This window comes from Panthera pardus, unplaced genomic scaffold (assembly GCF_024362965.1).
Source record: "Panthera pardus isolate Hobbes unplaced genomic scaffold, ASM2436296v1 HiC_scaffold_6, whole genome shotgun sequence".
NCBI lineage: Eukaryota > Metazoa > Chordata > Mammalia > Carnivora > Felidae > Panthera > Panthera pardus.
Window position 1 is genome coordinate 4,514,748 of NW_026526991.1, and position 24,025 is coordinate 4,538,772.

The 24,025-nt window shown below is 56.1% G+C and overlaps 1 protein-coding gene and 1 long non-coding RNA gene across 4 annotated transcripts in view; both read right to left on the minus strand.

Annotated features, from left to right (window-relative positions):
- Positions 1–1,925, minus strand: part of PACSIN2 (protein kinase C and casein kinase substrate in neurons 2) — a 132,082-nt gene extending 130,157 nt beyond the window's left edge. Inside the window, exon 1 of the mRNA XM_019447104.2 lies at positions 1,793–1,925. The gene's annotated coding sequence lies outside the window, so the exon portion shown is untranslated. The remainder of the gene's footprint in view (positions 1–1,792) is intronic.
- Positions 1,926–7,788: 5,863 nt separating this feature from the next.
- On the minus strand, positions 7,789–23,594 carry LOC109265675 (uncharacterized). 3 transcript variants are annotated; one of them, XR_008419673.1, is made up of 3 exons: positions 23,067–23,594; positions 10,067–10,165; positions 7,789–8,040 (listed from the first exon to the last, which is right to left on the minus strand). It is a non-coding gene; the product is annotated as an uncharacterized LOC109265675 (long non-coding RNA). The 3 variants fall into 3 exon arrangements; XR_008419674.1 differs by lacking the exon at positions 23,067–23,594 and adding an exon at positions 21,724–23,047; XR_008419672.1 differs by lacking the exon at positions 23,067–23,594 and adding an exon at positions 16,253–17,189.
- Between the last annotated feature and the right edge of the window lie 431 nt (positions 23,595–24,025).

The window sequence follows — 24,025 nt, forward strand, 5'->3', positions numbered from 1 at the left end:
GAACCCACACACTTTTTCACAGATGCATACTTTTAGGTAATTTAAATAACCTCTCATACACCTGTGACTGAAAGTAATAAAGTCCCAACTCCCAAACACCACGAGCTGAACGTGCCACTTCCGTTCAAATGAGTTTTTAATTCCTCTCCGAAACCTGAATAAAGAGTACAGACCGAATCACCCTTCTGCTCTTCCCTGTTACGTTACTTTCCCAAGTAATCCATATCACCGGCCCAACAGCCAGCTCCTTTAAAGCCTGAAGACAATTGTCAAAAGAAAATCACACACCACAGAAAAGTTTTTGATGTGGTGGCCTCATATCTCAAGTAGCATAACCTCACCAAGGAGAATGCCGAGCTCCAGAAGAAAGTTTAGATGCACGCAGATGAGTTTCCCACATGAATCAAGAGAAACCCCAGTTGCCCTGGCTCCTATTCAATGCCTGTACGTGGAGGCTTCAAGCAGGCTTGCGAATCAAGTCCAATAAGAACATTTGGGGGCAAGAACGGGAGGGCTGGCATTCACCAGCGCCCACCTGGTTGGTTTCCTTGCCCTGGGCTCCAGCCTGGCAATCCCGGGAGGGTTAAAACAGAACTTCAGCCTAAAACTGCAGAGGAGGGAAGGAAGCTATGAGCTCACCGTCGGCAACTCAGGTTTGAATTCTTTTAGCTGTTCTCTTGATTTTCATCAGCACAGCCAGGGAGTGTTTGGTAAACAGTGTAATGAGTAGCCGTGGAGATTCTGGGCAGCCTACCCTCCTCAACCACAAAAACACAGGACAGTTGCAGTAGAGGAGGGAAGACCCGGGAACGGTTACACACACCCCACCTCCAAGGACACCTTCCCCTGGGCACCCAACTGGAGGGCAGCATCCTCAAAGACAGCAGCTGCGTGGGTCCCAAGGAGGCAGCACAGTTTGCCCTCCCGACCAGCTCCATCCGAAAAGCAAAGTCCCCCGCCCCCCCCACCCACCCCCCCCCCCACCCACCCACCCCCCCCCCCCCCCCCCCCCCCGCCTCCAGTGGAGCCAAAACCCAACGAACCACTGAAATTAAGGGGCAGACACTGCTACCTCTCCAATCCGGGACCCCTCTCCAATTCCGATGCCCGGGCAGGCTCGGAAACCCCAGAAGAGAGAACGTGTTCACGTTTCTAAGAACCACTGACAGTCTGGGAAAACTCCGAGGGTGGAACGGGGGCCAAGAGCTCCAGCCTCTCCTGCCTGTCCCCCCCTGCCCCAGGACCTGCTCGCCAGGAAGGCCTCGCCGCCCTCACCCCCGTGGAGCCAGGAGAGACACGGGGAGGGTGGGAAGGAAGGAAATAGAGGGCAGTCCTCAAAGGGCCCCCAAATAAGCTCATCCGCGTTGGTGTCCCGCCTGCCCTCCAAGTGGCGCCTACCAGCCACCCCGCTCCTCCCCCGCGGCCGCCCTCGCCCCCCACGAGTCCCCCACTGAACCTCCGCGCCCCTCGGCCGGGCGGCTTCCCCGGAGCGCGCCCGCCGCTCCTCCCCGAGTGTCTGCGGAGCGCCCACCTGCCCCCTCGGCAGCAGCCTCCAACCCCGCCGGCCCCGCCGCGGCGCTGCCCTCCCCAGCGACCCCCACCCGAGAACCTTCCAGCTCGCGCTTCGGCGCCCGCCGCCCCCGAACACGCCCCCTCCCACGGAGACAGGAAGTCCGCGCGCCGGCCGCGCGGCCGCACAGGCTTCCCCCCGGCCGAGCGGCGCGGGCCCGGCCGCCCACCGACGCCCCCGTGGCCGCCCGCGGCGCCCCAACCGTCGCGGCGCGCCCCTCACCTCGGCCGCCGCTCTTCTCCCGACTCGCCGCTCACCCCGCTCCCACCGCGACGGCGTCTCCGGCTCCGGCTCCCGCCCTTGCTCCGGCCGCGCTCCTCAGCCCAGCCCTGCCCTGCCCCGCCGCGGCCGCCGCTGCCGCCGCTGCCGCCGGCCAGGAGCGCACCGCCCCCGACGCGCCCGCCGTGCTCGCCCCATTGGCTGCTGAGCGCCTGGCCCCGCCCCACGGCCCCTTCCACACCTCGGATTGGACCAGGGAGCCGGGAGGCGGCACGCCCCCTGGCGCCCAAAAGGACCTCCTCTGGGCACCATTGGCGGCGTCTCCTGTCAATCAAGGGGGAGTGCCTACTTAACCAACCGATAGGGTGCGGGGGGTCACTGTCCCGGGGTCGCTCCCAGGCGGTGCTTCGCCGCGCTCACGTCCTGGGGCCAGAGTCCTGAGGCTTTGCTGGCACCCAGGCGTGGGGAGCGCCGTAGGGCAGCGCCTCACCCTACTGGGAATTCAGGGAAGTAGTCGTTCTGAAAGTTTCCTCTCCTAGGGCGCTCGGCGAAGCCAAAGTCAACAGGGCTTCCTCCGATTCCCGCCACAAGAGTACATTCCTCTTGAGCCGCTTAATTTAAGCCCTGGGAGGGAGTGGTGTTGGTGGAGGGGTGTGTGTGTGGACAGAGCCGCCAGGGAGGGCATATGGATGGCCCACACAATGGAGCGCTTTATTTCTGGTTCTTACCTGACCTTGCTTGATGGGAGTATTAGCCCCATTCTGCAGACAGAAATAACAACGAGTACAAAATTACCAACATTCGCTGACCACTTTCCAACCATTGCTTCCGAGGATCCTGGTAGAAAGGATGATCCGAGTATGCCCAAGGGAGGGTTTGGAGACAGGCCAGGCAATTTAGGGAGCTAAACGGCGGGGGGGGGGGGGGGGGGGGGGGGTGGGGGTGCTGGAGTAAAGAGGGTAAAGGGCGGAGCCAGGATTAGAAACCCAAGTCCGCCCCAACCCAGATCTGCGCTGGTTCCACGGGAGAATAACCCTGAGGACGGTGCAGCGATGCTGGAACATGCTTAAGCTAGAATGGTAAAAAGGGGAAGCGGGACACAAAATGGTGGAGACTGTAGAATTCCACTACCAACAGGGGCGCCTATAGGTCAGTTGAGCATCAGCCGGTTGATTTCAGCTCAGGACATGATCTCAGTACGTGGGTTCAAGCCTGGCCTCAGGCTCTGCACCGACAGCGCAGAGCCTGCTTGGAATTCTCTCTCTCTGCCCCTTCCTGCACTCTCTCTTTCTCTCAAACAAACAAACAAATTCTACAAATTCTGGAGAGTCCGCAAAGAGAGTGTTTTTCACTTTCCAAACTGTTCGTTCTTTTGCATTGTTTTTGCTAATTGTGACTAGAGGTTTGCCCCGAAACCTCCAGTGGGTCACCTCTGTCTCCCGCCTCCTGCTCTTCCCCACATACTCCTCGGTCCTTGCCCTCATCCCCTTCTCCATGCACACACATGCTCACACATATCCCCCTTCACGCTGCACACTTGTGAGGCTAGAAGGGGGTCCCTGCAGACAGGACACCACGGGGAGGCACTGAGCCTGGCACTGGCTGGCAGTAAGACACCTCCCGAGCCTTTCTGGCCTCCAAGCCCCAGAAGCCACTTCCTGGCCACCTGACCCAAGCAGCGCTCCAGCCTCCACACATTGGCTCCTTTCTTGTCTCTTCCTTTCCGTCTTAGGACAAACCCAAAATTCCCCCCGTTTTCTCACACCAGCAATTTGAGCTACTGTTGCCGAGCCCTTTGAGTCTTGCGCTCCGTCCCAGCAGCTTAGCATGGTATTTTTCCAAAGAGCGCTCCCCTTTGCCGGGGATGTGAATATCCCAACTTCGATCCCCACAAACATTTCACAAAATTGGATCCAGCCTCCTCCTTCAATCAGATTCAAACTGGCCTGGAGCCAGATCCTGTCTCTGACCCTTCCCCACTGAGGGGCCTTGGGCAAGTCACTGCAGCTCCCTGCACCTCCTTGTCCCAATCTGTGACACGGGGGGTGATAACAGAGCCCATCGTACGTTGTGGTAAGGAGTGAGTGGGACAAAAGAGAGCGTGGACAGCATGCATGTAGGAGTGAGTACTCAGTATCTGAGCAGTTAACATCAGCCATGCTTTGTCAACTGACATTGTGGTCCCTCCTCCCCACAAAATGTGCCCATTACCTGGGTCTGGAACCAAGAGCGACCCAGTTAGTCCTTTATTAGCCATTCCCCACTCGGCAGCCTGGATAAACTTTACATAGCCCAGGTTAAAACATTTTCACTGAGATCCAAACACTCTGCAAAAAAATAAAAACACCCAGATATAGTTGTATAGCTGGTAAATTGTCTTATACAGAGATATATGTTCCTTGTTGGAGAAAAAAAAAAAAATCAAAAGCTGTTACAGACATCCATTCTATAATTCCAACGTCAGGGTGCCTGGGTGGCTCAGTCTGTTAAGCATCCGACTCTTGGTTTCAGCTCAGGTCACGATCTCATGGCTCGTGGGTTCGAGCCCCACAGTGGGCTCTGTGCTGACAACACGGAGCCTGCTTGTGATTCTCTCTCCCCCTCTCTCTCTGCCCCTCCTCTGCTCTCTCACTCTCAAAATAAATAAATAAACTTTAAAAACAATAAGTCCAATGTTTAGGATGTGGGGGGTGGGGGGAGTTGGCAGTCTGGGGAGGGACGGACCTGAGAAGACCCAGCAAAGACATCGAGTCTGGAAGAGACCTCCCCATCAAGGGACAGCAGCGATCCCGGAGAACCAGAACCCGTCCAGTGGGAGGGCCACAATATTGAAGGCAGTGATATTTAACTGAGCCAAGGTGAACGGAAACGATGAGAGCAAAAGCCCAGAGGCAAGCAATCCTGCTCTCCAGGAAGAGAGGAGGGTTCTGCTTGGCCAGAGCATTGCAGGCATGAGGAGAAATAAGGAGAATTAAGGTGGGGAAGGCAGCCGTGCAGGGAATAGCTGTGGGTGCTGGTAAGTCACTTCACTCCCCCCCCCGGCCCCCCTGCCAGGTCTCAGTTTTCTCAAATGTAAAAAGGGGGTGCGGTGGGAGTGGGGCACCTGGGTGGCTCAGTGGGTTAAGTGCCCCACTCTTTTTTTTTTTTTTTTTTTTAATGTTTATTTATTTTTGAGACAGAGAGAGACAGAGCATGAACGGGGGAGGGTCAGAGAGAGGGAGACACAGACTCTGAAACAGGCTCCAGGCTCTGAGCTGTCAGCCCAGAGCCCGACGCGGGGCTCGAACTCACAGACCGCGAGATCATGACCTGAGCCGAAGTCGGCCGCTTAACCGACTGAGCCACCCAGGCGCCCCAAGTGCCCCACTCTTGATCTTGGCCCGCAGTTCTGCAGTTCAGGAGCTCACTGACAGCAGGGAGCCTGCTTCGGATTCTCTTTGCCTCTCTCTGCCCCACTCATGTTCTCTCTCTCTCTCTCTCTCTCTCTCTCTCAAAATAAATAAACTTTTAAAAAATGCAGAATGGGGGAAATCATAGGATCCAATGCTTAGGGAAACCTCAGGGATCCATGAGATCATACCTGCCCTTAGGACGGATCCTGGCAGTCAGCAGTGGTTGAGTGAGTGCCTCGGGATATATTTAATGTTTTAAATTTTTTAACTGTGACCCAATACACCAGATTCAGGAACGTGTACTCTGCATCAACTATTAATATTTTAGAGACCCCAAAGCGTTAAGTGGAGGCTCGAGGAGCACGTTTCTGGATACACCTCAGAATGAAGCTCTTCCTGCCAAGTTGTATAAGATCTGGATTCCTTGCAAATGTGTCATTGATTAGGAGGCAATTATCCCGGCCTTTCTTGCTTTGCTCCGTTTTGTTCCGTTCTGGCCTGTGCACGTCGGCTCACGTAAAACTGTACCGTCAAGTACATAGCTGCACTCACTGAGCGTGCCACGTTCAAGCCGACTCTGCAGGGTGGGAGCCTGCTCCCGCCCAAAGTCAGCAGGATATGGTCGCATCAGCTGGACGGTGTTTCCCAAAGTGGGCATCTCCAGGACACCCTGCATCGGGATCACCCCATCTTCCACAAGCTCCTCGTATTCCCCAGAGGGTTCTTCTGACTCTTACTCCGGGCAAAAGCCAGTGGGGGGTGTTCAAGGTTACAACGTTGCCATTTGTACTTTAGTAGGGAACAAGTGGCAACAAGGAAATCAGTACATAAAGTGAATGTTTTGAAACTGGAGGAAGACCTAACAATGCCCAGGCTTAATGTGATGCATCGTACCCTGCAGCGAACATAGCCGCGCATCCCCAGCCCTCTCAGGGCATCCCGAGCTCCCTCTTTAAGTTCCTGCAGTTCAGCAGGATGAGAGGTCCTGGGTGCCAGGAGGGATGCCACGCTGAATCCAAAGCGTCATCTTTCCCTTGGCAGGCTCCTGGATCAGCCAAATGGAAGGGTGTCTCCTGGTTGTAAAACAAATTCTTGTTTTACAAAGTTACCATATGCAACTATTTCTGTGATTCCAGATTTCCTTGATGCCAAATGAAATTAGATACCAAAACTAATCAAAAAAAAAAAAAAAAAAAAAGCTGCAGCGGTCACAGAATGTGCGTTCACCAAAAAAGTGACATTGCTCTTTTAATTTTAATGTTTATTTTTGAGAGAAAGAGAGAGAGAGAGAGAGCGCACAGAGGAGGGGGCGGAGAGAGAGGGAGACAGAATCCGAAGCAGGCTCCAGGCTCTGAGCCGTCAGCACAGAGCCCGACGCGGGGCTTCAACCCACGAACCGAACCGGGAGATCATGACCTGAGCTGAAGTGGGGTGCTTTGACTGAGCCACCCAGGCACCCCAAAAGTGGCATTGCTTTTATTGAATCGCTTTATAACAGATGAACGCTAGAAACTCACACTTATAAAAGAAGTTGTATACCATGCTTATGTTACAAAATAAATGCTCACCCATAGAGGGCCGCTTTTGACCAGACGTCAAATTTCATGGAAAGAGTGCCACAGGTAAAAACACAAAGAACTAGAAGACGGTGGGGAGCCATCAAGGGCTGCTCTTGGTCCCCAGACCAGCTGTTACCAAAGGTCCCGCTGAACGGGCAGGACCCGCGTCCGTGTGTCCGTGGCTGACGTGTTCAATCACCGTCTGTGACATACTGGGGTGGGCGGGGCACTTCCTGGTGAAATGGTCTTGGGCCCAGGATTTTACGCAGCATAATGTCACCACCGTGGCAGTCGTACAAGAGACAGCAGTGAAGGTCAGGCTTCCAGGGACACCCCACTCAGGATAATATTTAACTGGGTCCCAGTCACCCCATCGTGTCAGAAGAAAGGAGAGAGGAGGAGAGGCCTGAGTGACACAGGCCATTTAATCTTTTGCTAAGAAGAATTTTTTCCCCCAGCAATTAGGAGAGCCTGGGACTCAGTCACAGGCTCAAAAGTTCCTCATTCCTTGTATTGTGCTTTGCTCTGTTTTTTGTTTTAAGAGACTTGGTTTTTTTAGCATACTTTTAGGGATACAGCTTTGGGCAACTCACCTCACTTCTCAGCCTCAATGTCCTCATCTGGATAGGGGGACGATGGCTCACCCCTACCTAACAGGATGGCCGTTGAGGAATTAAATGCGGGGATAGAAGCAAAACCCTTCACACGGTGCCCAGAATGCCATAGGCACCTGCTTGACTGATGCCGGTATTGGCCCATACCATGATACACCTGCTGGCCAGATCCACCTGCTGGTCTGTGAAATCCTCCTGCATTTCCTGTCAGGTAGATGTTGTTCCCAGAGAGGTGGCCTTGCTGTCTCACCTGCGGAGGAATGAGGAATGCGGCACCGGCTCTCACAGGCTGCCCCACCCTACTGCCTGCATTCTCACCCCCACGGCCCTCTGCTCCTGCCCCCCCGCTTCCTCTCCTGCCCCCCCCCCCGCCCCTCCTCCCTCTGTGGGAGCCTCCAACCAAGTCTGAGAACAACCCATCAGAACCCACCTTCCGATCCAAACGGCCCCAGTGGAGGTGGGAGGTGGGGAAGGGCCAAGACCCTCCATATGAGGTTCAAGCAATCCCCCCCCTGGCGGGTGGACCGCGCATGCCTGCAACTTTCTCTTCTCTCTGGGTTTGGGCAGCAGATGATAGATCCAAGCCAGTGGCTGCCAGGGTAAGGTCAAATGGTTTCGAATGTGAACGCCTTGTGGCAGAGGCTCAGAATATTCCTTTTCTTCTCCAGGTGCGTGAATGACAGACACTAGATCAGGATAAGCGATCAGCAGGGTAACAGGCATAGGGGCGACGGTTTCACATTAGCAGTACTGGGCTGGCAGTGGGGCAGGTGGGAGAGATTGGCAGGGGGGTGGGGGGGGGGAGACTGGGGACAGCATCTGGGACCATAGAACATCAAAGCCCCAAGACCCCACAAAGCAGCCAGGTGAGTCCTACACTCCTTGTAAAGTGAGGAAGCAGAGGCCCAGGGAAGGCCCAGGGCCACGGATCCTTCCCAAACTTGGGGCTCCTGGCTCCTTCTCCAACGTTCTTTACCCACACTGAAGCCACCTCTCCCTCTAACACAGCAGACACATAATACCAGGGACCAAGCAAGGCATGAATGAAGAACACACGTTATCTACTTCTGAGCGCCTCCTGCCGGGTGGGGGGCTGTGGACAAGGCTCCCAAGGGGCCCAAGCAAGCCCTGGGGGCCCTGGAGGCTCCTGCGAAAGGCAGAATTTGAGCAGATCCCCCAAGATGATAAGCAGGCCTCGGGAGGACATGTTGCAGGGGCAGGTCGTGAGGGCAGCGGGAGTGGAGCTGTTGGCCTGAGGCGCAGGGCACGCGGATTCCTAAAGCGCGAACAATCCTCACAATTGAAGGCCGAGGTCAGGGGTGGCTGGCCAGGGCTGAATCCAGCACCCTGCCAAGGACACGCTCCCGGTAGCCGTGTTCTAGGCACCTGCGGCCTCGCAGCTCTTGGGCGGCCTGGGGTGTGGGAGAACAGGGCCCAGGCCCCCTCCACTGTCCCTCTGGCAGCCTTCCAAACACGCCCTTCCTGTTGTGACAACTCGGTTCTCTGTGCAACTGGTTCCAGCCTGTGGCTGGGTTTCAGATTGCGGCACGTGTGCTCGTGGAGGCTGACGGGAGTATCACGTGGGCACCAGGGAGAGCCTGGCCGCCCGCCCAGCCGGGCCTTGGTTAATTACGGGTCACGGCCTTCCTGCTATGGGTCCACAGGGCACCCAGAGACAGGCCCTCCCTGGGGCCAGGCCTGGGGCCAGAGCCACCGCTCCCCCATCCGTGCAGTCGTGGGTCCGTCAGCCTTCACCGGGCACCTGCGGGGACGCGTCTCAGGCTGGGCACCCGGGGAGGGTCCAAGGGGTTCAAGCGGCCCTGGCTTCTCCCAGCCCCCAATAATAATCATGGCTGCCACGCAAATGACCCCCTTCCGTGGTGACAGGCCCCGTGGCAGTGCTGTGTATGTTGTAACTCACAACCACCCCCACTTTGCATTTGGGGAAATTGAGGTTCGAGAGGTAAAGTGACTTGTCCAAGGTCACGCAGCTCTTGTCTGGCTCCCAAACCACGCCCTTCGCATCCCCAGACCCTGCTGGGTCTCCCAGCACAGACCGCTCAGGAAGAGCAGGGCTCGTGTCACTGGCCAGTGTTCCTGGTCTGGGGGCCTCCCTGAGCACTGGCCCTGGAGCCTGCCAGACGTCGGAGGCTGCTTCTGGACACTCGCTCTGTGGTACTCTCTCCCACTTCCTTGTTTTGGCTCTTGCTGGCTATTCCTCACCGGCTAATGGCTAACGTCCCTTCTCAAATACACGGTTCCTCGGAGGCCCTCCTCTGGACGCTTCCAGAAGACCTCTCACATGGCCCTGTCCCCCTTTGGAAACCACTGAGAACACAGAAGTCGTCTCCAGCAACTCTCCTGCTATATCTTCATTTGTCACACTGCGGGTGTGACATTTTTTTTTTAAAGTCCGTGGGCCTTCCCTTCCCAACCAGATAGAAGGGCCCTGAGGGCAGGGGTCACGCCCATGCCTAATGGGAGGGAGCAGCCCAGATATGGATCTAACCCTCCCAACTGTGGGGCAGGAATTGTGCTCCCCATTTACAGATGAGAAGAGCGAGGTTCAGAGAAGTGACAAACCTAGCTGAAGGAAGGGAGGGGGTGATGCTGGGACCTGGACCCGCCATTTCTGCCCAGCCTTTGGGAGTGTGAGAGCCCTGCCCACATTAGGCCCAACCCAGGCGTCTCAGTGCCCCGCAGCCCCCTAACCTGGGCTCAGGAACTGTTTGCTGCCCAAACCGTCTCAGTGCAGATGTGGAAACCTCTCACTGCACCCACTGGGCATGGTAGGAAATTCAGCCAACGGCCCTGGAGCGAGAGAGAGACAGAGACAGAGACAGAGACAGAGACAGAGACAGAGACAGGGCATGAACGGGGGAGGGGCAGAGAGCGAGGGAGACACAGAATTGGAAGCAGGCTCCAGGCTCCGAGCTGTCGGCACAGAGCCCGACGTGGGACTCGAACGCTTGAACTGTGAGATCATGACCTCAGTCGAAGTCGACGCTTAACTGACTGAGCCACCCAGCTGCCCCTCTTTTTTCTTAATGAATAGACTTTTTTTTAAAGTTTATTTTAAGAGAGAGCGGGGGAGGGGCAGAGAGAATCCCGAGCAGGTTCCGCACTATCGGCGCAAAGCCTAACACCCAGCGTGGGGCTTGAACCCATGAGCTGGGAGGTGCTGACCTGAGCCAAAATCAGGAGTCCTATGCTCAACCGACTGAGCCCCCCAGGTGCCTCAATGAATAGACTTTTTTTAAGTTGATTTGTTTATTTTTGAGAGAGAGAAAGAGAGAGCAGGGGAAAGGCAGAGAGAGAGAGAGAAAGAAAGAAAGAAAGAAAGAAAGAAAGAAAGAAAGAAAGAAAGAAAGAAAGAAAGAAAGAAAAAGGAAGGAAGGAAGGAAGGAGGGGAGAGAGAGAATCCCAAGCAGGCTCTGAGCTGTCAGTGCAGAGCCAGATGTGGGGCTTGCTCTCATGATCTCATGAACCGTGAAATCATGACCTGAGCGGAAATCAAGAGTCAGACACGCTCAACAGACTGAGCCACCCAAGCGCCTCGATGAATAGATTTTTTTATGCGCTTACGTTGCCTCTACGCCTTTTCTGTGACCCGGCAGCTCGCGTCTTGTTATCTCTGATAAAATCCCCTTCCGTGCAACACAGCGTATCCATTCGGCCCCTGAAGGACACCTTGGTAGCTTCCAAGTTTGGGCGATGGGGAGTAAAGGTCCTATGGGCGTCCAGGTGCAGGATTTTGCGTGGACCCGAGCTGTCAGCTCGTCTGGCTCAAAACCAAGGGGCGCTAATGTATTTTTTCAGTGGGCAGTCATTTTGGCCCCTGGAGACGGAGGGTCAGAGAAAGCACCTACGAGACGAGACATGTGGGTAAGTACGTGTAGAGTTACATGAAAATGGGAGAGGCCACCGGAGCACATTCGAGCTGGGGAGAAAGAGAAGATGAGCCAGTGTGGGAGAGCTTGAGCCTGTGATGAGGGAAGTGTGCAACCCCAGCTGACCACCAGGCCGTGGTCACCGAGGCCTGAAATGTCACCTGCAGGCAGAGGAGGGGGGCAGATGCCGCATCAGAAGATGCTTTGAAGCCTCAAGGACATGTCGTCTCTTTTTAAATTAGCTTGTTCTTTTATTTTTTTTTTAAATTTTTAATGTTTTATTTTGGAGAGAGAGACAGACAGAGAGACAGAGCATGAGCAGGGGAAGAGCGGAGAGAGAGGGCGACACAGCAATCCGAAGCGGGCTCCAGGCTCCGAGCTGTCAGCACAGAGCCCGCCGCGGGGCTCGAACCCAGAACTATGAGATGAGATCACGACCTGAGCCGAAAGCAAGAGTCGGATGCCCTAAGGACATGATGCCCTAAGGACATGGTGTTTTAATTGGGCGTCAGGAAGGGGCAGGATTTCAGGGGGTCGAGGTGGGAGCGAAAGAAGACGCCAGGTTGTGGGCACAGTGTTTGCTGTGGCCCTGGGACTAGACACTGCGGAGCAAGGATGCCTGGGGCGGGGCGGGGGGGGGGGGAATGCCTGGAGGCTCACCTGTATTTACAAATGGGGAAGCCACTCTAGGCCAAGTGACAGGGGGCCACCCGGTGCCGGTGGGGAACCGATGCTCCAAAGACAACCCCAGACCAAGGGGATTCCTGGGTGGCGGTCGGTTGAAATTTTCCATTCACAGTCCTGTTTCCTTTCTTTCTCAAAGCCTTTCTGTTTGGGCTTCCTTGCCTTGGGGCGTGAGACACAGCAGCCTCCTGGCCGGAACTGGGGTATCGTATCCCCATGACACGCCCCTCAGTTTTTGTGGCCGTGACTCAGCCTTCACCTTCGCCCACATTCTGGCTCCACTAGCCAGGGTGACCTTCTCCAAGAGTCGGTGGGCGGGGCGGGACCTGGAAACTTTTTAAAGTTTCCCTTGCCCAGGGGACGGTGGGAATGGGGGAGGCGGGACCCAGCAACAAAGACCTACTAAGAATAACAGAAGAGCAACCCCCTGGCCGGCAGGGATGACTGTCACCCTCCTGTCGCCACCCACACTGAGGAAACAAGGAAAACAGACTCAGAGGTCAAGGAACCGAGAGCAATGTGGGCGGGGATTCTCCCAGGGAGGTGGCTTCCAGAACTGGGCTTTGAACTCAGGTCTATTGAGCACCAACCAGACGCTGGACACTGTCCTGGGCACCGGGGATGCCATGGTGAATGACACAAGCCCCTGCCCTCGTGGGGCAGACCTGCTATGGGGGAGAGGGATCCCCCACAAATCAGCGAGGGAGCAGCAAAGTCACTCTCAGGGCCTTGGAGGGAAGCCCTTCCTCTCCCTGCTGGCCGGTTCTGGGGATGCCACGCGCACGCTGCTCTCCTTCCTCCCCCCCCCCCACCCCCGAAGTGGCTCTTTCCCCTTTTCCAGAAGCACCAGATCAAAATTCTAGGCCACCTCGGGACGCTGGCACGGTGCGGCACGCACCCTTCGGCTTAGGGGATTCCTAGAGGCTCAGAGGCAGAAAGGTCCAGCGAGCCACCTGTCCCAACCTTCTTCTCCATGGTGTATCCCCCCCACCACACCCAGGGGCGACTCTCCCTGGGACAGGGGGCTCACTGCCTCAGAAGATGAGCCATTCCAGAGCTGGACAGTGCTAACAGAAAGGTCCCGCTTATGCCAAACCAGCACCTACCCCCTCATTCCTTCCGCCCGCGGCTCCCCGTTCTGCCCTCTGCCCGTTACATAGGACTCTTCACCTTACAGCCCTTCGGATCCTTCACGCTGCCCTTGAATCTTTTCTTGGGAGGACCTTTCCTCAACTTTTAAACCATTCCTTGGACCCCGTCTGGTCTTGCTCTGGCTTGTCGGTGCCCCCAGCACCTGCTGCCCTAACACGGTCCCAAAATGCTTCACCAAGTGACCGTCGAGGACACAGAGGATGGAATGTCACCCTGATCTCGAGCTGTGCGTCGTCTCCGCCTGGAGATGGATGGCAAAGGCCCGGGCAGCGGGAGCCACACGGCTGGAGGGTGAGGACAGTCACAAAGGAGCAGACACCTGCGTCCCCTTCGGTCAGTCATCCAGCTGACCCGTATCCCATGCCTCCTGACGCCGGGCCAGGGCCGGGGGGGATGCTGGAGTGGCCCTCGCAAAGGCTTTGCAAGGGGGAGAAAAGAAAAAAGCAAGCGAACACCTGACTAAGATGGTCCTAGCCGGTGATCAGTGCTTTGAGGCAAACAGAAGGTGAAAAGAGACGTGGAGCCAGTCCTGCAAAGAGCGAGGGGAAGAGAATTCCAGGTAGAGAGGCCCGCCAGTGCCAAGGCCCTGGGGCAGGGAAGAGTGTGGCACACTCAGAGGCTGCTGCGAAACGAGCAGGGGCAGAAATGGGAGGGCGGTGGGAGATGAGGCCAGAGGGGTGAGGAGCGTGAGTTTATTCTAAGATCCAGGGGAAGTTCCTTTGGAGGGCATGAGGCCTCAGATACGATCTGACTTATGCTTTAAATTCTAAGAGAAAGGGGAGACCAGTGTAGACAAGAGCTATCAGTAAAGCCTTCATGGAAGAGTCCGTGAAACCTTCCACCGCGGAATTAGAGATAAGTCACCATCTCCTACCAGAACTGAAAAATTCAGCTCTTCACTGCAGTTTCTCTCAAGAAGACATACAAATGTTCCATAAGCACATGAAAAGGAGGTCAACATCCTTAGCCATCAGGGAAACGCAAATCAAAGGCACAGAGACCCATCACTTCCCATCCACAAAGATGGCTAGATGTAAAAGGACTGTCAAGGGGCGCCTGGGTGGCTCAGTCTGTTAAGCGTCCGGCTTCGGCCCAGGTCGTGATCTCACGGTTCGTGGGTTCGAGCCCCGCGTCGGGCTCTGCGCTGACGGCTCGGATTCGGATTCTGTGTCTCCCTCTCTCTCTGCGCCTCCCCCGCTCACGCTCTACCTCTCCCTGTCTCAAAAATAAATAAACATTACAAAAGATTTGTAAAAGACAGTCAGTATTGGCGAGGCCGTGGAGAAAAATAAATCCACACGCACCGCTGGCAGGGACGTTAAATGGCGCGCTGTGCTTTGGAAAACAGTTTGGCAGCTTCCGAAAACGTTTATTTATCTGTGATTCAGCCACTCTACTCCTAGATATCTACCCAGGGGAAACGAAAACCTTTGTCCACATAAAGACGGTGCACAGATATGCAGAGCCGATGAGTGGTGTTACTCACAATGGCTACGAACCGTGACAGTGGCTACAAAGTAAAAACAACTCCAGGGCCATCAGCTCGGTGCTGGGTAAACACCATGTGTTCTCCCCACCCCTACCCACCCGTACCCCAGCAGTCAAAAGGGGGGAAACGCTGGGGTATCCTGTCACCTCAAACACATCATGCTAAGCACAGGAAGCTAAACATAAAACATCACATGCTGTGGGATTCCATTTACATGAAATGCCCGAAAAAGACCCATCTATAGAAACAGAAAGCAGGGTAGCGGTTGTCAGGGGCTGGGAGTAGGAATGGGGACTTCCTGTAAACAGGCTGGGGGGTCTTGCGGGGGACGGAGACGTTCTAAAATTGGATTGTGGTGGTTGCCCAACTCCGTACGTTTGCTAAAAATCATTGAGTTGAGTGTTTACGGTTTAAATTGCAACCTCAACAAAACTCAAGCACCCGCTGGATTTTATGGTCCGTGATGGCAGGGACTGGCCCATCTTTTTCAGCGAAGTGTCCCCAGCACCTAGAACAGCTGGGCACACAGTGAGCACCCAGTAAATATTGGCGGAATGAACGAATGCACGCATGAATGAACAAAGCCATAAAAAGTAATAGCCTTTAGTTGGGCGTACGACTCCGCGGGAGGTCCTGCCCTCTCTTCTCTCCTGCATCTCCCTACTTGAAAGACTTGTCTACGTGGCTGGCCCACTCATGGGTCTCCCTGCCGAGCTGTGACCTTGCACTCCCAAGTTGTGAAGTCCCAGTGTCCCCCCTCCCCCCCCCTCCAGGTCTCAGCACCATGACCCTGTGCAGTGCTCACCCCTGGCTTTCCTGAAATGCCGTGCCCTGCCTGTTCCTGTGGGCTGACCTAGGACAGCTGCCCTCTGCCCTCAGGCCACCTGCTGGGGCACCCCTCCCATCTCCACGCTGGTGGCCCTCAGTTCTGTGTCACTGCCCAGCCTAATCCTCAACTGCCAGCGTGACAGTTCAACGTCTCTAAAACCGAAGGTCCTCATTCTGCTGAGCCCTGCTCCCCCGCAGAGCCCCTGCCTTGAAAGAACCTTCTAGAAACCTGGGCATCCTCCTTGACGCCTCTCTCCCCCATCTCACTCATCCCCTCGCCAAGTCCTGTCTGCGCTATTTCTAAGCATCTCCTCTCTCTCCAGACCGCCGCCTTCCATCATTCAGGTGACACTTCTCTCTGTGTCCCTTACTGAAACCACAGTGACCTTTTTATAGGTGAGGATGCTGTGGGCTGCGGGCATCAGAGGCCGTGTCTAGACAGCTCAGGCTAACGGTAGCACAGAGAGGAAGGACAGTGGAATGGAAGGAAGAACCGAACGGTCGGGACCAGGGAAATCGAGAAAGTGGGCAGCCCCCACACCCTGGCCTTGCAAGCTCACGGTCCTTCTTGCAAGGGGACTCCGCCTCAGTAACTCAGCCTCACAGTCTCTCCGCTCTGGTCTCAACTGGGCCAACGTGGGGGAGGGGCCCATGTAGCGTGAGCATCAGCTCTTTCCAGACCCCCGAGGAAATCACCTGTGTCCCGCAGCCAGCCCTCCCAAAGCCCCAAGCAGCTCACGGGCCCCCCTGATCCTGAGCATCGGTCCAGACACAACCCTGAGGGCTGGCCTCTCTGGCCCACTGGCCCCGCCCACCCTGCCCAGGCACACACTCAGCTCGGGCCCTTCATGGCACCTCGTTCATGACCTTCAGTGCCTGCCCTCTGTCCGCGTCACTGCATCTCTCCCCGTCCTTGGCGCTGTTCCTTTCTCTCCCCTTTAGGATGACCTCTGCTGGGGCGCCTGGGTGGCTCAGTCGGTTAAGCGGCCGACTTCGGCTCAGGTCATGATCTCGCGGTCCGTGAGCTCGAGCCCCGCGTCGGGCTCTGTGCTGACAGCTCAGAGCCTGGAGCCTGTTTCAGATTCTGCGTCTCCCTCTCTCTGACCCTCCCCCGCTCATGCTCTGTCTCTCTCTGTCTCAAAAATAAATAAACGTTAGAATGACCTCTGCTAAGCGAGGACTTGCCCGTCTTGTTCACGGCTGGGCCCCAGGGCCTGCTGATCAAACGGCCGACGCCCCTCCAACACCGGGGGACTCCGCGGAAAGGCAGGGACGTCGGCTCGCTGGAGAGAGATTTCTGTCGGGGACACCTTCGTACCAACAAGAGTTTGCCTAGAAGTCAGTTTTCCGACACATTTCTTTTCCCTCTCAGTCGGAAAGCTCTGATTTCCTTTTCCACGAGTCCCCGATTCAGGAGCCGGTGACCTTCTCACTGTTCACGACCCAGCGCCGTGACCCGGAAGCGGTGTTATTTCACAGTCACGAGGAGCGGGGCCTCACTGAACGTCTCCTGGAAAGCGCGGCTGACACTGAACAGCGAGGGGTCGGGCGTGCGGACAACCGTCCTCCCGCCACGCAGTCGAAACTTCGCCTGTGACTTCTGGCTCTCCCAAAGCGTAACTCCTGCTGATCAGAAGCCTGACTGGTAGCGCAAACAAGCTGATCAACACACATTCGATATGTATTGGTTATATACCGTGTTCTCACAGCAAAGCGAGCTAGAGAGAAGAAACTGTATCACAGGCAAGAGAAAATAACGTTTACGCTACTGTACTGATGGAGAAAAAGCCACCGATGAATACGTAGACCCGTGCAGGTCAAACCTGCGTGGTTCAAGGATCGGATGCACTCGAGTTAACTCCATTTTGCCCCGTTTACTTAACTCTGCTTTCAAGGCTCAAACCCCTTTCACACAAACGCCCCCTGCTGGGCAACTGAGAATCGCTCCTGCCTCCCGAGCCCCTCCCGCCCAGGTGGGCAGAAGCCACTCCCGCCACCCCCCACCCTCCCACCTGCACACCCTGAGTTCACCTCCTCAGCTCTCCACTGCTGTGCTTCCCTCCCGCCCCTTCCCATCTCCATCATCCTCCAAAGCAGCCCCCAGACTCACATCTCTAAGGACACCATTCTTGTCCCTCCTCAAAAACATTCAATGGCTCCCTAGTGCCTGCGGAATAGGTCCAAGTTCTTTAGCCTGGCATCCAGTATCCTTCGTGATATGGCCCCGAGCCATCTTTCTGCAATTAGCCCTCACCATTCCCCCGCCTTCCATGCAGTTTCCACTCATTCTTTAAGGCACAGCTCAAACTCCTCCTCCTCCAGGAAGCCGCCCCAGGTTGCCATGCTGCTTCTCTCGCACTGAGCCTCTGCGGTCTCTTTCATTGCTGCATAGGCCTGGTCTTTACAAGAAACAGCTCGTGAACTCCTTGAGGGGCAGGCGCGGATACTTCAAAGGGGTAGCAAAAATGTGTAGCAAAACAGTTGTAGCAAAAAGCTGATAGTGATTTGGCACTTTTACAACCGTTATCTTCCTTTTCTCTCCATGACTCTCTGAGGTGGGCGGGCACAGGCTATTATCTCCACCCTGCAGCCGAGGAAACAAAGCTCAGAGAAGCTAAGTAACTTCCCCGCAGGCGCACAGCAAGAAAGCAGGGGGGCCGGGAGAGAGCTGGTTCTTCTGCCCCGATTCTGTCCTTGTTCCGTTACCCCCTGCAGGCTCCCTCGTGTGCCTCCCACACCTCATCCACAGAGAGTGACAGCCAGGATCTCTGGATTATCATCTTCAGTGTCAGTTCCTGGACACTGTCCCGCGGCGACAGTGACCTGCTGTTTCCACGTGAAAAGGAAGCCCTTCCCTAGCAGACAGCGCCCTGTGCTGGAAAGAGCCGGTGGGAAGTTACATTTGCCAGGTCCGTGCCCTTCAACGGCTGTGTGACCTTGGGAAGCTCCGCCCACAATGAAGGACCAGCCGCGTCCCCTGGTTCCCAGATGAGGTGCTGGCATTCGATGATGATGATGATTTCTTAGCAGGCCCCTCGGGCTTGGTGAGAGAAGCAGTTTGCAAGCTGCGTAATGTAACCGTAGGGGAGGGAGGCGCGGGGCTCGTGTGCAGAGAAGCCCCGGCCAGGTATCCCCTGGCTGATTCCCCGCTCGCCACTCACAGCACCTGCTGAAGAGAAGAATGTGTTTCCCCGTCCTCCAAGATTCAACGGGGCCCCTGCCGACCTCGGGGAAGAAGTCCATCTTTCTTAACACTTGGCCTTGTCAAAAGTAACGAAGTCCGCCACAGGAACCTGTCACATGTGCTCTGTGTTCTTGCGTTCTCCCCACCAAGGCTGGAGGGGCGATCGCCTGGGGCCTGGAGGACCCCAGCACCTGGTTCTGCCCAGTGACCAGGCACCCAAAGGACCTGCGGTGTGTGGGGGGAGCTGGGGGTGTGGGGGGCCTGAGGAGGCGGGGGTCTGCTCCGGACCGGCCGTTGGCAGGAAGGGGGGTTCTGGGTGACCCTCACCCACAGGGAAGGGAGCCTGGTCCTGCCCGGAGCCGGGGCTGGTGAAGCAGCCGGCGCTCCTGCAGCCGGGCCGGGGAGGTTTGGTCCTTCTGTGGCCTGAACGATGTTCATGCTGTCGTCCGTGTTCAGTGATGACCCAGGGGTCTTGTCTTCATCTTGATGATCCATTAGCGGCCTTGTTGGACACTGATATTCCGTGTAAGTGTTTATATTCCACGGGAGGCCCCCACGCTGTGAGGACCAGGCCTACTCCTCCTGGCCATCAGGGCTACTTTCTGTTCCTTGGGGACAACGTCAGAGGACAGAAGTCCTCTGGTCTCTCCAGCTGGAAGAGCTCTCGGAGCCCCCATTTTAAGATGTCTTTTCCGAACCACCGCGGGCCAGCAGGGCCTAAGGCCTGGGATGGAAGGCGGCCGCAGCACGCTGCTCCGTGGGCGGGTGGACGGGGACACAGTTGGAACCCTGTGCCAGTCCACCTCGCTGTTCCAGCCAGAATGGGAATCAGGCCACCGTGTGAGTGGTGAGACCCCCAGCAGGAGAGAGCTCTCACGGTCCCCTCTCCCCAGGAGGCACCAGGGTTCCAGCACCTGACCCCTTAGGGGTGCTCTAGGTAAAGCAGCTCGGGGTGGGGGGGTGGGGGGGAGAGGCTGGGGGCAGTGGGGGATGGGGGAATGGTCACGAGGGACGAGGCCAGCGAGGTCCCACTGACCCCTGCCACCGCAGTTCTGTGGAGCATGCCTGGTCCCACCCCCCGCCCAGGAAGCTGCCACCAGCGGTGGTCAGTGAGGCCTGCTACACTTGGGCCAGGGCCTACACGGCCACCTGGGCCCTCTGTCCGGCCACCTTCGAAGTCCCGTCCAAGCTATAGCTTCCTCGCCTGAGCCCTGGAAGGAGGCTGTGCTCAGGAACTCAGTCTCTGAAGATCCACCCAAGGACCTGGAAAGAGAACCTTGGGGTCCAGCTGGAGCTTCCAGGCAGCGTTTTTATGGAAGGAAAATCAAGGGGGTTAAACTCGAAAATGAAAAAAAAATTGTTTTTGGACAAGTGGCAGTCAGGCGAAGCCTGTGGCTCCCTACAGGGGACACCGCAGTCCCCCAGGCTCTGTTTCTATATGAGGCACCAGCCTCTATATGAGGCACCAGTGAGCGTGAGATGGACCGTTCTGAACACTTCCAGGCGCCAACGTATGGAAATTCTATTTGCAACTTAAAAGCACAGGAGATACAATATAGTTCAGGCTGGGATAAAACAGAAGATATGTGAGAAGAATGTAAAAATACATTGTCTAGGGAGCCTGGGTGGCTCATTCGGCTAAGCGTCCAACTTCCGCTCAGGTCACGGTCTCGTGGTTCATGGGTTCAGGCCCCACGTCGGGCTCTGTGCTGACAGGTCAGAGCCTGGAGCCTGTTTCAGACTCTGTGTCTCCCTCTCTCTCTCTGCCCCTGCCCTGCTCACGCTCTGTCTCTCTCTCTCTCGCTTTCAAAAAAAAATAAACATTAAAAACATATTAAAAAAACACATCACCCTCCCAAATGAGAAACAGGCAACAAAATCGGACGATGGCCCTGTTGCCTCACGAAGGGTCCTGAAATGCCCTGAGGGCAGCACCTGTCCAATGACACAGTGGACACCTGGTGGGTGCCTGGTCACTGAGCAGAACCAGGTGCTGGGCCCGAAGACAAGCTGGCCAGGGTGCCTGCAGCAGACCCTCCTCTGCCTCCCTGGCCTGCGGGAGGGTGACAGCCTGATGCTGGGGAGACCGAGGGCCAGGTGGCCTGGAGGAAGGCCCCCTGGGCTGGCCGGGAGAGGAGGCAGAGCTGGAAACAGGACCCAGAGGGAGGACAGATGGCCCAGGCAGAGAAGAGTCACGTGGGTTTGGGGCTGGTGGACAGAGCGTGCACGGAGGGCTTCCTGAATCCCCCCAAGGACAAGAGGCTTGTAGAACCACCACACGCTGGGGAGAAATGGCCGTAATTCCGGAAAAATCCTGCTGGCTGGAGGGTGGAGCCTGACTGGCTGGGAGGGGGCTGCAGGCTGAGACCGGTGGGGGCTCTGGCAGGGGTCCAGGTGGGAGGTGGGGGGGGGGGAGGGAGAGGAGGCTAAGTGAGGAGGCTGTCACCAGGCTTAGGGGCTGGGGGGGGAGGGGAGACTTTCAGGAAGACATCTTCGTTCCCAGCTTCAGCACCCAGTTTGCCAAGTAGGCAAATGATGAATGTAGTCTGGGAAAAACCAAACAAATCAAACCAAGAATCATTGCGGGGGCGCCTGGGTGGCTCAGTCAGTTAAGCGTCTGAATCTTGATTTCTGCTCGGGCCGTGACGTCACAGTTGGTGGCTCCAAGCGGACAGTGCGGGGCCTGCTTGGGATTCTCTCTCTCTCCCCATCTCTCTCTGCCCTTCCCCCCCCCCCCCGCTCTCTCTCTCTCTCTCTCTCTCTCTCTCTCGGGTGCACGCATACTCACTCTCTCTCTCTCAAAATAAACTTTAAACAAAAAAGAATCACGGTGAAAATGACCCTCAGACTTTGGGAACCTGCGCCCCCACCCCCCCCCCCCCCCCGCAGTGCCCATCCAAAGGGAAATAATGGAAGCTGACAAGAAAGCGCCAAGTGCCATCTGGACAAATCCACGCGAGGACCACTGCTGGAGCCCTGGGCCCGGCCATGAGCCGCGTTTACAGCCGCTGTTCTCCCGGCCTGCTTCGGCCATCGCGCACTTCCCACCCTCCTGTGTTCCAGAAGCTCAGAGGAAACATCTGATGTCACTAATGGAACAGTCAACATGTGACAAATCTATTTAGCAGACACTCGCTCTCACCTAGCAACCCGGTCGTCGGCAAACTAAGCACCTCACTCCTGATGGGACGGGGCAGCCCTCCGTGCTCAGGCTGAGGTCACCGCTCCCCGCCAGGGACTGACTCCACCCTTGTCCCGGATACACTGAGAGCAGAACCACCAGTAAGTGATTAGCCGGGTTGTAGGAACTCGTGGGGGGAAAGGCTGCGTGCAGGAGCCTGGAGCCAGGCCCGGGGGCCGCCCCCGCCCCGGGGGGTGAGCGGCCGCAGTCAGAGCCAGGACCCGGGGACCAGGGCCCTGCTTGTTCCTGAAGCAAATATACTTAATCCCCTTTCTGCACGCTAGGAAGCGAAGGTCCCAAGATCCACCGACTGACTGCCTTGGGACAAACTAATAAATGGCAGAGCCAGGCCTCAAGCCCAGGTCTGACTCAAACTCAAACTCAAAGCCGCACCCGCCGTCAACACTGGACGTGAAATCGAGGGCTGCACAAGACGCACATACAAGTCCCGTCATTAAGGGGGAAGCTTCTCGGGCTTAAAGTGAGCACCGCAGACAACCCCCTCCCCCCCCCAGTGCAATTCATCCGGATGCTGGTTTGATATTCACACTGTACCTCTCTCCCTTTCCGTCCTACCACGTAAAAGGCCCTTTTCCCTAACACACGGGAGCGCGCATACACACGCGACACGACATCCAAGCCTGACGTGCGTTCACACCTGGGTACGGGAAAGAGCCCGATCTCTTATGTCCTCGGGACAATAGTATGAGAACAGATCCTGTGACTAACACCGGAACCAAAAAGCAGGGGGGGGGAGTTCTAAAGATAGATTCAAGACGGTGACTGAAGCATCAGCAAACAGGTGTCCAGCAGGAAGGTCAAGTGAAAGGCTCTTACTAAAAGTAACCCACAGGGACGCCCGGGTGGCTCAGTCGGTTAAGCGGCCGACTTCGGCTCAGGTCATGATCTCGCGGTCCGTGAGTTCGAGCCCCGCGTCGGGCTCTGTGCTGACAGCTCAGAGCCTGGAGCCTGCTTTCGATTCTGTGTCTCCCTCTCTCTCTGCCCCTCCCCTGCTCTCAAAAAGAAATAAACTTAAAACAAATTAAGAAAAAAGTAACCCGCGTCTCAAAGTTAGAACATGTGTCAGTCACTCTGCCCAACTGACTCAGGTGTTCCTGTGTCTTCCTCTGGGTCACTTAGCGTCCAGGGTGGCATCGTGTCCACACACCACACCCAGAGCTTGTCCTGGCTGATGGCCGTGGACAGTGCTTACCCCCCCACCCCCCAGGCCTGCGGCAAACCCAGATGCTGACGTCACGTAAGCCACGGGGCGGGAACCGTCTGGGCCCATCTGACAGACTCACCTACAAAACCCAAGTGACGGAAACGGGTGTCTTCCGACAGCACCGACAGACAAAGGCCTTCGTAAAGATAAATTATGGACCAGTATTTGCAGGGGCAGGTTTCCCTCAGAGTCAAGTGCAAGGGAAGGAAGCCAAGACGGCTGTCAGGTTCAGTACCTCGTTTTGGCACAGCGGCAGGGGAGAGAGTCAGGTTTTGTTTTGAAGTTCGTGCGGTATTTTCAAAACGTGAAGACCTCGTAAAAAACCAAATCACACGCCGAGGCTGGTACGCTCTGCGGAAGGAGCTGGTCTCCTCCGCTTGTGAATCCATTCTTCCAGCTCTAATGAAATAGAATGGGGCGCTGGGGTTTATAAGCAACATATATTTGGTTGTCACACGGTTCCTAAAAAAAAAAAACCTTGTTAATTTGCTTTCCAGGAGCTACAGGGACATCACTTTGTTATCACGTTTCGTGTGTTCCCAGTTCCTGAAATAGCTCCAGATAGCAAAGGTTGAAATGGGCGTTTTTCGGATTCGAACGAACCAGTTTGTGCTAAAGGCTGAGCGGTGGCTGGGGCTCCGGGGTGGCCTGGAGGGGGCTGGTTGAGGGAGCCCTAAAGCTAAAAAAGGAAAGCACAAATGATTACCTGATAGAGATCAAGGTCCTGCAGGATAGGAGGCTCCGTCAGTCTGCAACTGTTTTAACGATTTACAAGAAAAACAAGGCAAGCTCCAGAAACCTACGAGCCTCCGAGCCTCCGTTTCCTGGAGCCCTAACGTCACCCTCCCCTCCAGAGTGCAGTGGGGAACTAAGGCAAGAAGAAAATATAGATAAAATTACACGTCCTTGTAACCTGCAGCGCACTGACAGATACCTGAGGCAAATGCAGAGAACATTCCTCCAGGAAGTCCCTAGGGTCTTAAGGTTAATGCTTTGCTTGCTGGAGGGAAAAAAAAACAATCTTAGCTTGACAAGCAA